General features: G+C 42.6%; 1 protein-coding gene across 2 annotated transcripts in view; it reads left to right on the top strand.

The window, feature by feature from the left end:
* The window catches only part of ZNF407 (zinc finger protein 407), a 413,239-nt gene that overhangs the window by 72,385 nt on the left and 328,222 nt on the right, over positions 1 to 12,632 (top strand). The window lies entirely within an intron of this gene.

Raw genomic sequence — 12,632 nt, 5'->3', positions numbered from 1 at the left:
GACCGGGGCAGGGTGGCTGGGGCAGGGTGGCCGGGGCAGGGTGGCTGGGAAAGGGTGGCCGGGGCAGGGTGCTGGGGCAGGTGACCGGGGCAGGGTGGCTGGGGCAGGGTGGCCGGGGTAGATGGCTGGGAAAGGGTGGCCGGGGCAGGGTGCTGGGGCAGGGTGGCCGGGGCAGGGTGGCTGGGAAAGGGTGGCCGGGGCAGGGTGCTGGGGAAGGTGGCTGGGGCAGGGTGGCCGGGGTAGGTGGCTAGGAAAGGGTGGCCGGGGCAGGTGACTGGGGCAGGGTGGCCGGGGCAGGGTGGCCAGGGCAGGGTGGCTGGGAAAGGGTGGCCGGGGCAGGGTGCTGAGGCAGGTGACCGGGGCAGGGTGGCTGGGGCAGGTGGCCGGGGCAGGGTGCTGAGGCAGGTGACCGGGGCAGGGTGGCTGGGGCAGGGTGGCTGGGGCAGGGTGGCCGGGGCAGGGTGGCCAGGGCGGGTGGCCCAGGGTGGCTGGGGCAGGGTGGCCGGGGCAGGTGGCCGGGGCAGGGTGGCTGGGAAAGGGTGGCTGGGGCAGGGTGGCCGGGGCAGGTGGCCGGGGCAGGGTGGCTGGGACAGGTGGTTGGGGCAGGGTGGCTGGGACAGGTGGTTGGGGCAGGGTGGCTGGGACAGGTGGTTGGGGCAGGGTGGCTGGGGCAGAGGTGGGAGTGTTGCCCGGGAAAGTTCCGTGGACAGGGTGACATCTGAGTAAACAGATTCGTCATGTTATTCTTGAATAGTGTTGGAAATCAGGTCAAAACAGTGAGTTATATGTGTTTTTACCTTATGAAAAATCGTGGCATTATAGAAGGCATTAAACAGAAAGGTAATTCAAGCCACTATTAAAGTAATATCTGTATGTCTCTGTAAATTAGTGCTAATGGTCAGTATAACTCATACTGTTTCAGATTTAGAATTTAACTTGCACTCATTTATTACAAAGTCAATACTCAGCTTAAAAATTAAAAAGATTAGTAATTAAAGGTTTTCAAAGTAAAGTAGTAATGTTATGACCCACCTAACATCATATGGTTTCAAAAATGCCATGAAAATGAATTTTTTACCTTATATTTATAGAGCATAGATAGCTTCTTTTCCTTACTACTGTTAATTAATACTTTTATAGTAATTATAGAATACTTTAAATATATACATTTCTTCTGAATTTAAAAGATCAGGCTTTTAAAACAAATTAATTTAGAAGGATAATAGAACTGACCTGCACTTTTATAAATTCTCTAATAATTTTCTTTTTAAAGAGCATAAAACATAATCTTTTAAAAAATGTTTGTTTTCCTGTGGACTACAAAATTTTGTGTGGTTTCTCGGCCTCTACTCTTCAAGTTGGGGCATAGTGGTCTCAGAGGTTGTTTTCCGTGAGGGGCAATTGCCCTTGAAAACAGTCCTATTAGCTTTCTTTCCAGCTATACATTGCGGAGTGGATACAATCCCTGCTAGTGAAAAGAACACGGCACAAATGGAAACACAGGCGCCTCATCCGATGCGCTGTGCAGAGTGCAGAGCACCTCGCTGGCGGTGTAGGGTGGGTGACTAACCAATGTAAACGGGGACAGTTCAGCTCACAGGTAGATTTCTTAGAATTTAGCAGTAACCTTGACAATGAATAGATAATGACATGGAAAGCCAATCAAAATGTACCATAGTGAAAATAAGGAAAACTTTGGGGGGGGGGTGATTAATAGATGGTCAAAGTTATAATTTTGGGCAGATTTTTAGTTCCTCCAATGGAAGTAAAGTATTTTGTCTGTTGGGAATGAATACCATCTCTATCATCCTCAGCAATATGGACCTGTTCATCATTTCTCTTATAAGATGTCGATGAGCTAATCAGAATCTGCCTCTATTGTCAGCCACTAGATTCATTTGGATGCGAAGTTACCTGTTGGGCGTTCTTGTCAATGTGAATTAATAAGTGTAGTATTATTTCACAGCTTTATTGAGACGTAACTTACATAACATGATGTTTGTTGAGTTACAGTGTACATACAATTCAGTGGTTTCTAGTATTTTCAGGTTGTGAAGTCATCACTGTAATCTTACTTTAGAATATTTTCACCCTCCCCTAATGTACCCTAAAACAAATATGGTTTATTTTGACCATGTTATTACTATATATGTAGAAACAAAAGCTTTGCTTAAAAATTAGTCTTTCTATCAGTGCTTTTTGTATATTTATGATAACTAAATAATATTTAGATTTAAATTCTAAGTTGTAATCATTTGTAAGTTCTTAATTTTTAAATGTTTAAACTATAATTTAATTTTTGATGGTTTAAAATATATTCTTGTTTTCTCACATCTCTTGAAATGCAGAGCACGCATATAAAGAAACTTTTTTTCTTCATTTAAGTTAAGGTATAATTTATGTGTAGTAAGTATTTGCTGAGTTTTGTGCATAATTCTGTGAAGCTTGGTAAACTTATAGAGTCATGTGACCACCACCACAAGCAGGATATAGGACACTTCCTAACTTCTCCTGCGCTGCTCACAGTCCCTGGAAACCACTGACCCCTTGTTTGCTTCTCTGGTATTCTCTTTTCCAGTCTCATTTCATGAAATCATGCCCTCTGAGTCTGGGCTCTTTCACTTCGTGTAATGCATTGGTTCCCAACTGGAGGTGATTTTGCTTCACGAGATACATCTGGCAAAGTCTGGAGACACTTATCCTTGTCACTGTTGGGGGGAGGGGTCTTGGAGGGGAACCTGGCATATAGTGTGGGGAGGTTAGAGGTGTTGTTAAGTGTCCCCCCTGGGACAGCTCCCACAGCAAAGATAGGTCTGGCTTGAAGTGTCAGTGGGATGGTGCAGAAACCCTGTGGTAGCCGTTTGAAGTTCATCCATGGCGTGCGCCTCAGTCGTTAACTACTTGTCATTTCCGAGTGGTGTGCCATGGTGTGGCGGCACTGTAGGTAGTCTGTGTATTCCCACATTGAAGGATGTTCGGATTGTTCCCAGTGTTTGGAGATGATAAACGAAACTGATACAAGCCTCCTTCTTGTAAATACCTAGGAATGGGACAGCGAGGTCCGGTGGTGAGTGTCTAGAAACTGCCAAACTGTTTTCCAAAATGGCTTCACCTTGTTGCACTGCGACTGGAGTGTATGAAAGTTCCAGTCGCTTCTGTCCTTGTGCACACCGTATGGGCCGATTTTTCACTTGAGGCCATTCTCCTGGGTCTGCACCAGTATCTCATTGTAGTTTTAATTTGCTTTTCCTTCATGACTGATTATGTTGAGTGTATTTTATGTGCTTATTTGCTGTTAGTATTCTTCTTTGGTGAAGTATTAGATCTTTTGTCTAATTTTTGAATTGGGTTGTTTACTTTCCTATTATTGAATTTTGAGATTTATTTATATATTCTGGATATATCATTTATCAACTATATATTTGGCAAGTATTTCCTCCTAGGCCATGGATTGTGTTTTCATTCGTTACCAGTTTAATTTGAAGAACAAAAATTCTCAATCTTGGTGAAGTCCAATATAACATTTTTTTTTTTGGGGGGGGGGAGAAGGGTTTGATTTAAATTTTACATCTAAAGACTCATTGCCAAACACAGAATCATGTAGATTTTCTTGTTTTTTTACTGAAAGTTTTTATAGAAGTTTTAGAATTTACATTAAGATCCGTGATTCATTTTGAGTTAATATATATATTTTAATGTGTGGACTTTATATATATATTTGCAAATGGGCATTTGGTGATATTTTGTGTAGAGCCTATGGAACAGCTTAGAGAGAGAATTGACATCACAACAATATTAACTCTTCCAGTCTACGGATGTGATATTTCTCTCCATTTATTTAGGCCTGTTATTCTTTCATCAGAGTTTTGTGGTTTTTGGGATATAGATGTCATGCATATTTTGTTAGATTTATATAGAAGTATTTAATTTTCTTTGTCCTACTTTAAATGGTACTGAAGAATACTTTCCACTAGCAGCAATTGCTGCTGCGTAGTAATACAAGTCACGTGAGCTGTGTTAGTTCTGGGAGCCATAAACTGCTGCACCGATGTTTGGTGGTATGTCGTTATCTGTTTTAGCTTGCAAAGATTCGTTGAGTTACCCCCCCTTGCCCCTCTGGTCCCCCTCTCGTCCCCCGCATTGTGGATGTAGTCATGGATAGTCAGGCAAGGGAAGTGACTGCTTCAGGTTTTTGACTAGTTAATGGCAGTGTGAAGCCACAGTCCAAGTCTAATGCTTTCTGAGCTCAACATTTTGTGTTTGTGTTTGGAGGCTGGAGTGCGATGTTTCACAGGTCTCTAAGCAGCGTTGCCATTTAATCAAATCACATGAGTTGTCATGTGTGGTCAGACCTGAGAGGTTGGAAAGCTTCCACTTCAGGTCTCCTTCCGCTGGTTTGTCTCAGGAACTGAAGTTGCCCATGTCAAAAGGAGAATTTCTTACAAAGGCGCATAAATCATGATGTTGTTCTGACCTTAAGTTTTTCAGAGACGCGGTATTTGTAGGTTGTGATGGCAGATAACAGCTGGGGGCCTGAGAGATAGGGCAGGACAGGTCCAGGCGTAAGTGGGCCCAGGTGGGACGGTGCCATGGTGGAGCCTCATCCAGATGTTACCGTGTGCACACTGGGCACCATGCTGTGAGAGCACAAACTGAAGTGTAGCAAGAGGCACCAGGAGGAGGGGCTGCTGGAAACCTGACCTGGCTGCATGCTATTTTTGCCTCATTTACCTCTGAAAAACAAGTTATTTGATGGCCAGACACTTGTGATGTATTTTGTATTATTATTTGTCAATAGAAATATGGATTAATTATGCAAAAAAAGATGTTCCCCTGTGTACAATGGCATAAATAGTTCCCTTGTTTAATGATCTTGTCTGCCTTCTTTAAGGGAAATTTTGGATACCATGGAGACTGGATAATACTCCTTAAAAAAATTCTGTATAAAATGAATGTGGTTAGAAAATGTAATTAACTCTGTATCTTCAGATCTTAAAGGAAAATAATACTAAAATAATCAACTTTGTTCACCTTATTAGAAAGAAAAGAGAAATCAATTCAAGAGAATGTTATTCAGCATGAACAGTTTTATTTATTGTTAATAATTTTTGCCAAGAAATTAAAAACATGGCTTTTTAGACATAAAATATTCAATTATATGTTTTGATTTTGAAAATCTAAAGAATGTTAGGGGAAGTATCTATACCCCTGATATTTGAAGTATTTCTAACCTTTTTCTTGACAATTGAAGAAAGGAAACATTAGATAAAGTCACAGTAAAATTTGTAGAGCCAAGCGTCTTCTCAAATGTGGGCACTTTTCTACTTATTTTGTTAGTATGAAAGCAGTATAGTTTCTGTATCTGCACATGCATACATAATGTTTCATTTTAATTTTTTTAATTCAAAATATTTTCTAGTTTCCCTTGTGATTTCCTCTTTTTCTCCTAGATTATTTAGAAGCAGGTTGGTTTCCCAGATATTTGTGGACACCTTTGTGGATATCTTAATTTCATTGTGAGACCACACTCTGTCTGATTGAATCCTTTTACATTTATGGATATTGTTTTACGGTCCATCATATGATTTATTTTGGAAAATGTTCATTCGACACATACTTGAAAAGAGTGTGATTGTGTTGTTGTAGATTGGAGTATTCTGTAAATAAAAACTGAGTCAAGTTGGTTGACAGGTATTAAAGTCTTCCATCCTTCACTGTGGATTTATGTGTTCCTCCCTTGAACTCTATCTGGTTTTGTGTCACGATTTTAGAAGCTGTGTTGTTAGGTGCGTCTACATTTAGGATTATTATATTGTCTTGTTAAATTGATGCTTTGTAAAAGCTTTTGAAATGTTCTTTTTTGTGTTTGGTAATGCTCTTTGTCTTGATGTATTTTTCTTTTTCTTTCTGTTAACATAGCCACTCCAGCTGTCTTATGCTTAGTGTTATCATGGTATATATTTTTTCTTCTCTTACCCCCCCCCCTTTTTTTTTTACTGTTTTTGCTTTCTTGTGTAGTTGAGTCTGGCATTTTTTTCCTGATGATGTCTTTTTTAACTAAATCTGTTATTTTGATCTTTCTTGGTTTTGTATTATTCTTTGCTTCTTTTTCCTGCTCTTTTCTGATCTTCTTTTGGATTGAGTTCCATTTGATCATCATTGTTGGCTTATCGGTAAAACCTCTTTGCTTTATTATTTTAGTGATTGCTGCAGAGTTTATACTATGTGTCTTTAAATTCCATTGTTACACTACTTCATGTCAAGTGTAAGAACCTTACAACAGTAGGCCTTTGTTCACTGCTTACCTTTTTCCTATTGTCAAGTACTTTATTTTTATGTGTGTTAAAATGCCACAAATTCTTGCAGGGAATTTTCATTTAAATAAATTAAATATTGAAATAAAGTCTATAGTGTGCACCCACATTTACCACTTCTGGTACTCTTGATTTGTTTAGACCCACATTTCTACCTGGTCTGATTTTTTTTCCCCCAAAAACCTTCCTGTAACTGTTTTTGTACTGTATGCTGGTGATTAATTTTCTCAGGTTTTTGTTTGTCTGAAAATCATTATTTGTCTTCGTTTTTGAAAAAAAAAATTATTAGATAGAGAATTCTAGGTTGAGACTCTTTTATTTTATTTAAATGCATCCTGTTGTCTTCTATTCTCTTATCTCTTTTTTTGATGAGAAATCTTTTTTGTTCTGTTCAATAAATCATTACTTTTGCCACTTTAGTTTTTCTTTTTAATTGTTTTTCAGAAATTATATTTTGATGTTTATTGTGCTTTCTTTTGTACTTGTGCTGCTGGGGATTTGTTAAATTTCTTTGTTCTGTGGATGGATTTTATTTTTTAAAAATTGGAAGAATTCAGGTCATTATTTCTTCAAATATTTTTTTTTCTCTCTTACTCTTCTCATCTCCAGTGATTCTGTCTTGGAATCTCGATAGTACATATCTTAGCCTGTTTGAGATGGTTTTTCAGATTATTGAGTCTCTTCTCATTTCTTTTAGTTTTCTTTAAAAATCTTCCAAGCTTCTTCCTCATTTTAAAAAGTGCTTTTCTTTAAATTCACTTGTGTATTTGTAGTAGCTGTTTTAAAGAATACATTTGCTGATTCCACCATTGTGTAATCCTAAGGTTTGTCTCTATTAATTGATTCCTTCTCTGTTTTGTTTATGAGTTATTTTTTGTTGCTTCTTTGCACGTCCAGCAATTTTTGACTGGGTGGTTGTGGATATTGTGAATTCGGTGTATTTTGTGATTCATCTTGTAATGTTTCTTTAAGGAACGTTGGATTTATTTCTGGCAATCATGTCAGTCACTTGAGAATCATCTTGACCCTTTGAAGGTTTGTTGTTAAGTCTCTCTGTGCAAGTCTGAAGGACACCTCACTCTGGGTGAGTTTCACCCGCTGTTAAGATGTACCCTGTCTGTGTCTCTTCCGAATGGCTAAAGCTTCAGTTGATCGAGGAAGACTTATCACTCTGGCTGGTCAGAACTTGAAAACTTCCACATTTACTTGTGATTGATGGGAACTGTGTAACTCACAGTGCACTTTTTTAAGTGTTTCTCCTGGTCTTAAGGAATTTCACCTGGTCCAGGCTTGGCTTAGTGCTCAGCCAAGGACCCACGGGAACTCTTGTGAAGAGTTTTGGGGCCGTTTCCTCTGGCTGCTCTCTCTCCTGTGCTTGTCTGAACATCCAGATTCCCTGACTGTCTCTGTCTCCTTAGGGTGCTCTTTGTTCCGTGCAACCCCTGCATGCGGACCTCACACTGATTCTTGGCGTGACTCCAGAGTAGTCGCATGTCTTACCTCCTTTGTTCCTCTTTTCTGGGCTCACGATTCTACTCTGTCCATTGTCTGGGTTTTGGAAATAATTGTTTCCTAAAATTTATCCATTTTTTTAGTCACTTACAGTGACGACAAACCTCGTTACTCCATCATGGCTGGAAGCTTAACTGTTTACTCTGTAATTTTTGAAACTACATCAGCCTGAATTTTTTTTTTTTTTTAATTTTTCTGAAGTTAGAAATGGGAGGCAGTCAGACAGACTCCTGCATGCGCCGGATCGGGATCCACCCGGCACGCCCACCAGGGGCGATCCTCTGCCCATCTGGGGTGTTGCTCTGTCGCAACCAGAGCCATTCTAGCGTCTAAGGCAGAGGCCATGGAGCCATCCTCAGTACCGGGGCCAACTTTGCTCCAATGGAGTCTTGGCTGCAGGAGGGGAAGAGAGAGACAGAGAGGAAGGAGAGGGGGGAGGGTAGAGAAGCAGATGGGCGCTTCTCCTGTGTGCCCTGGCCAGGAATCGAACTCGGGACTCCTGCTGCACGCCAGGCCGACGCTCTACCACTGAGCCATCTGGCCAGGGCCCGTCAGCCTGAATTTTTATTTGATAATCAAAAACCATTATTTTAAGACACTTTGGAGTTACATAATTCTCTATAATGTCATTTTATAAAAACACATGACATTGAAGGACCGATGATTGTTATTTTTACTTTATAGAAGATGAAACCGAGATAATTAAGGAAACTATAGGAATTTGGCTTCTGGTCTACGTGGCAAATCTAATTTTTTTTTATGATTCTTTACTTTTTTAAAAGAAGTTAGAGAGGCCAGGCCAGAGTTACTGGCCACCTTGAGCCGCTGTTGATTCTTACTGCCCTGTTTGTCAGATTGCTTATGAGAATGGCTCTGAGATTGCAGATGTGGACGAGATTGGAGAAATGCAGAAGCTGATGGAGGTTGAGACATTGGCTCTTTTGGCTGTGTAATACCCATACCCCTTTTGTTTGGGGGGATCTCTCATTAATAGGTGGATGACTGCCCTGCTTCCTTCTGTCTGTAGTCCCGATGCAAACATGTGGCCTGTAGGCAGAGTGTAGCAGTGGTGGTGTTGTCCTGGCTAAAAGGAACAGGGTTTATTTTTACTTTTTGATTCTTTACTCTTCCAAGTGTCTTTGCCCTGGCTCTGTTTTTCAGCCTGATGTTCCACCTCTCTCTCCTTCCTTACTGCCCATGGTTGCTTTCTCGTCCTGTGGACATGTCCCTGCTCGCGTTCCGCCCACTGCCCCTCGGAGCCTGGGTGGTGGGTGGAGTGTCGGAGGTGGGACGAGGATTGGTGTTCACTTGGTCCTGTGGACTTGCCCGCTTCTCCTAGCTCTCACAGAAGCATGGGGTTTGTCTTTTCCCTCCCTGTGATTTTGTGCTAAAGAACATGTTCAGGCCCTGGCTGGTTTGCTCAGTGGTAGAGCGTCGGCCTGGCATGCAGGAGTCCCGTGTTCGATTCCCAACCAGGGCACACAGGAGAAGCACCCATCTGCTTCTCCACTCCTCCCCCTCTCCTTCCTCTCTGTCTCTCTCTTCCCCTCCAGCAGCCAAGGCTCCATTGGAGCAAAGTTGGCCTGGGCGCTGGGGATGGCTCTGTGGCCTCTGCCTCAGGCGCTAGAGTGGCCCTGGTTGCAACAGAGCAATGCCTCAGATGGGCAGAGCATCACCCCCTGGTGGGCATGCCAGGTGGATCCCAGTCAGGTGCATGCAGGAGTCTGTCTGACAGCCTCCTGGTTTCCAGCTTCAGAAAAATACAAAAAAAAAAAAAGAAAAAAAAAGAACACGTTCATCTTGTCTTGGTTGGTGCTTGGTTTCCGACTTTGTAACATAGGAATGATGGTTGTTTAATATTTACTGTGCTGGCTTATGTTACAAACATGTAAGATAAAATTTGTGTGAGTGTGCATGTGTGTGTATAATATATGAATGTCATGTAGTGCTATTTCTATGTGGATAGGAAGACTGCCTTTCAGTTAGGATTACCTGCATTTTCAAGTTACTCAGGTTATTTGGTGTTAATAGTGACTACTCCGCTGGTCCACTGTTTACTTGTAGTCGGAGTGCATTGCAGGGAGTGACAGGACTCCCGTAGGGCGTATCTGCAGGGACCGTGGCGCAGTGAGTGTGGGTGCTCCGGCCTCCCCCGCTCAGGGCATACAGACCTGTCACCCACACGCAGCTTGTCTGGCCTTTCCCTCAGCATGGCTTTCAGTTAGTTTTCTTCTTTTAAAAATAAATATCATCATATGCATTCAGGGAACAAGTGTGTGATTTAGAACATGAAAGATTGTGTCCTCCACAGGAGGCCACTATGAGGTAACCAGTGTTCCTCCTTGACAGTGGTTCCCTGCGTTTATAGCTAATATTCCTTAGGAATATTAGAAATATCGGATATAAAGATTCCTTAGGAAAACAGTGGAACCTGTGGATGTGTGAGCAGTTCCTGCATTACACCCTACTCACAGCCGTGACACCACTGATCTGAAAGAGCCTCCTGGAACTTCCCTCAGCAGGAGAAAGGGAACAGAAGCACGTAGGAGGGATGTGTGTGTGTGTGTGTGTTTGTGCACATGTGCACGTGCGTATGCATGCGTGTGCACGTGTGTATGTATGTGCATGCATGTGCGTGAATGTGTGTGCATGCATGTGTGTGTGCGCCTTTACTTTATTCACGCAGAGGGCCAGGGGCGAGGAGAGCTAGGGGAGAGGCCAGTGACATGGAGGTGACACGGAAATGGTTTGTCCTGTGCGTCCCTGTCTCCTGGTGAGGATGCAGCCCAGCTTGCGTGTGGTCTCTGGATGGTTTGGAGGTGGGGCAGGATATTACAGGCATCCTTCACAGACTTTTTTTTTTTTTGGTTAGTTTTCCTTTATCAACATCTTTTTTAATTTCATTAGATTGAGGCTATATAACACATAAAAAACAAAGTCACTGTTTAAAAATTACACTGAATAAAATAACCTACAGATGTGTATTAAACAGACTTGAACATTTTTTTTAGAAAGCTCTGCAGATACTGAGACATTACCCTCCATGCACGGCAGCTGCTTTGGGGAGCTTGGTCTTCAGAGGCTGCCAGAGAGGAGAGCCTTGTGCTCGAACACTTACGGTGATAATCACTTTAAAAATTTAATGGGACCTCTGTCCACACTCCTCAGTCGACGTGGAAGTTTGCGTTCCCTCGTCAACCGCTGGGTCTTCACTCTCAGTGCGTTCATTTCCTAATAGGTGGGCAATGTTGTATACCCGCTTCTGCTCCCAGGAGGGGGTGAGGTATCCTTTGGCACATATGCCAGTGTAGGTCCCCAGTTTCCACAGGAAAATAAAATACAAATTAGCTTTTAATATGGAGTATGATCATGCAAGAAAGCTTCATTATTTTTAACTAAAATGTGAAAAAGACTTCTGTGTAGAGGAAGTGATTTGGTTGTACTTTTGTATTCAGGCTTTTAGTTTTTTTGAGCACTCTCTGAGCTAAATTATTTAAGTATTAACGACAAATGAAAACGACTATTGCTGTGATTGTTTTCATATTGAAGTTCACAGGGCAGTCCCGTCATGCATGGCACTGTCTGATGGTCATACCGTAGATCTCGTTTATGTGTGTGCCGTGGCTGACACGAGAGCAGAGAGCACATCCCGAGGAAAGAAACTGCTTAATTAAAAATTAAACGATGAATTAAAACTTAAATTCTGCAAAACTAATAAGCTCCATTGTGGAGACCAAAAAGGACTACACTGCTGTATATTCAGGGAAGGGGCCAGCATTGTAACATTTGTTTTATGTCAGAATTGCAGTTTACAGGGCGTGCTCTTTTGGAACATTTCTTTTGAAGAGCTCAGCATGTCTGAAATGAAGGCGTAAATCAATGGTCTAAGATTTTTAATGGGTATAGAATATACCATGGATTAAAATCCGTGATAGCACTAACAGCTACGGGGGAGGAAACCCAGTGGTGTCTCCGTCAGTGCCGCATCGTATCAGCATATCTGATTGCCTTTCCTCGTTCCAGCGTGCAGGTCAACAGCACAGAAACACATTCCGTTGACAGGGTCCCGAAGTGGTCTGTTACTGTGATACTTTTCCTTTGTTCATGCATAATGGATGCCGGGCCACAATCATGATAGTGACTAAGGTTCTAAACGTCAGAAGCTCCATGCAAGTGGAAATAGAGTAAAACTAAGGAGTTTTAAACATAAGAAAGTAGGAGCCGTTTAAAAAAGAGTCACGGTGTGATTCCGCACCAACAGACCGTCGAGTGCACATTCCGCTTTCAATAAGCCGTGCGTGCCAGCGCCAGGATGTGTGAGCAGCTCAGCTGAGTTGGTCCTCTGCCTCTTACCTCGTTAACGGTATCTGTGCCCGTGTGTCTGATGTCGGCCCGCTGTAGACCTAACAGGCTCTGACGTCGGTCCTCCACAGGGTCCTGTCCTCACAGGTCCATCCACTCGTCTGGTCAGGATCGATGTTACCGCAGCCCTGTGTCTGAGGCCAGGCGCTCGTGAGACACTCGGCAGACAGAATTGAGGCTGCCTGTACGTTTGCCTCAGGAATGTAGTCTGGGAGCAGAAGGACACAGCTTGATATCTCGAGAATAGTTTGGTAAATTCATTCCTGAGACACGCCCCGGGTCTTGTCTGAGGAGTAGTGGGGAGTGGGGGTCGGAAAGGACAAAGGACACTGCTTCCTCTCTGCTGATGCCTCCGCCTGCCCTGCCTCAGCGACAGCCCACATGGACATGGACATGGACATGGAGTATGATCGTGCAAGAAAGACCCAAGACTGTCACTGTTGC

Source organism: Saccopteryx bilineata, chromosome 11, assembly GCF_036850765.1.
Source record: "Saccopteryx bilineata isolate mSacBil1 chromosome 11, mSacBil1_pri_phased_curated, whole genome shotgun sequence".
NCBI lineage: Eukaryota > Metazoa > Chordata > Mammalia > Chiroptera > Emballonuridae > Saccopteryx > Saccopteryx bilineata.
This window is presented reverse-complemented; position numbering and strand designations above follow the sequence as displayed.